At 51.0% G+C, this 1,972-nt stretch overlaps 1 non-coding gene across 1 annotated transcript; it reads left to right on the forward strand.

Annotated features, from left to right (window-relative positions):
- Positions 1-1,683: 1,683 nt before the first annotated feature.
- On the forward strand, positions 1,684-1,755 carry trnae-uuc (transfer RNA glutamic acid (anticodon UUC)). Its single transcript has one exon. It is a non-coding gene; the product is annotated as a tRNA-Glu (tRNA).
- The last annotated feature ends 217 nt before the right edge of the window (positions 1,756-1,972 follow it).

Raw genomic sequence — 1,972 nt, forward strand, 5'->3', positions numbered from 1 at the left:
CGGAGGAGAGATGTCCTGTATTCTAAGGGGGCAGGAGGCCCTTCAGACACATGCTCAGGTGGCAGTGGGAAAGGATGGGGTGGGGGTCAATGCCAGGAGTATAGCTACAAGAACATGGATGCAGTGCAGGAAGAAGTTTAATAATCTCACATAAGCTGTCAAGGTCAATGAGTTTATCTTGAAATGCCAAATCCTACCAACTACTGACTTCCCTCGTTATTGCAGGAAAACGTAATGCAACGAGGCAGCAGGAATTAACTGGAAGGGGAGAGATGTGCCTACATATTTTAACCACCATGGAGGAGACAGTGCTGGCCAGCAGGGAAAGGAGCATTGCTGAGGCTGTGGCCACCGACAGTGCTGAAACAGTTGATAAGGGTATCCACATACCTAATCCTCCTTCTCTCATCCCACTTCTCATTCATCCCTCAATTTCTTCTGACTGCGAAGCTGCAGATGGTGTAAGCATGCACTTCTCACTTTCTCCTCTCCCTCACCACAACCCAACCCTTGCCCCTTTTTCATTTCAGATACTCAAGAATTGGAACCTGCCCAGGCAGTGGAGGAAGAGGAAGAAAGTGAAGATGAAGAGATACCGTCATTCGATGTCACAGCCACCAGCTCAGAGACTGACACTGCTCGTATTTTAGAGGGTAGGATAGAGGAGAGATCTGCACGTGGTGAGCCACCAGGCACAAGTGGGCAGAAGCCAGGGCTGGGTGGAAAAGATAGCACAGATGCCAGCTCACCAGAGGCTGAGGTCACACACTAGTTCTGTTGCAGAACACTCAGATTAGGATTTTGATCGGCCAGGTTGCAGAAGAAAGCTGATGGGTGTACACATCCAAATGCTTGGTACACAGGAAACTCTGCCGGAAAGCCTATGTTCAATGTCAAGGAACTTGGCACAAGGCTTTGCACAGAGTTTGGAGCCCATTCTTTCCGCTATGGAATGGGTTATCACCTCCATCAGCATACCTGGGAAACCAACCACGATGCTTCGTCTGATGATCGATGTCTCAGCTTCCATTGCAGCACAAGCAGCTTCCACCAAAAGTCTGAATGCTGCAGGGGAATATCAGACTGCTGTCATGCAAGATCAGCTTGCTGTCATGCAAGATCAGACTGCTGCTATCATGGCTCTAGCAGCGTGGAGGCCCCGATCTGCGTGAGAACAAGGTCGGGGCCATAAAAGGAGCGGCAAGCAGCCGGCTGGGATCGGTGTGGAGGCCACTTCGGTGGGCAGCACGAGCTACAACGGCAGCGAAGAATGACGTCATCAAGGTGGAGTGTGGGCAGATACAGCAGGAGCGGCGAGGTCGGGGCAAAGGAGCGGCGAGAGACTGTATGTAGAGTGATGTGATCGGGGCCCAGGGGAGGCGTGAGTTCAGGGCCAAGGGCCCAGGGGCAGCACGGGCCAGCCCACACTGTGATATGTGTGCGCACTAGGTCCGTGCAGCAGAGCAGGTCTCCAGTCATCTTGGATAATCCTTGCCACTGGACCAAGACCTAGCTCTGTCAAGCCCGTGTGGTGGCTGGTGTGCAACGGTCACCACATGTTAAAAAAATCCACTCACAGGCATTTTCCACCCTTCAGGATATAGCTCAGGACCTGGAATTTTAGGTCCTTCATTGGAATACCTGTGAACTTCTTTTTTGGCATGGAAGCAAGTCAAGAGTTGTGTGATGGTGGTGCAGTGGTGAGCATGGTTATCTTTCAAGTAGTTGACCTGGGTTTGATTCCCAGCCATTACTTTCTACTTGAAGATGAAATGATCCTCTCGTTGCAAGCATTTCTTACAGCAGCATCTCAAGGAGCGCGGTGTCCACCGGTACGCTCGCGGCCTTCCGCGAGAGGTGGGCGCCGGAGGAACTGGGGTGCATTGTCACCCCTGGCAACCAAATTTTAATTTGATTTTATATGTTTTAAAGTTTAATTTGCTTTAATTGCTGGATTTTTAGTGTCCCCTCC

Source organism: Pristiophorus japonicus, chromosome 3 (genome assembly GCF_044704955.1).
Source record: "Pristiophorus japonicus isolate sPriJap1 chromosome 3, sPriJap1.hap1, whole genome shotgun sequence".
Taxonomy (NCBI): domain Eukaryota; kingdom Metazoa; phylum Chordata; class Chondrichthyes; family Pristiophoridae; genus Pristiophorus; species Pristiophorus japonicus.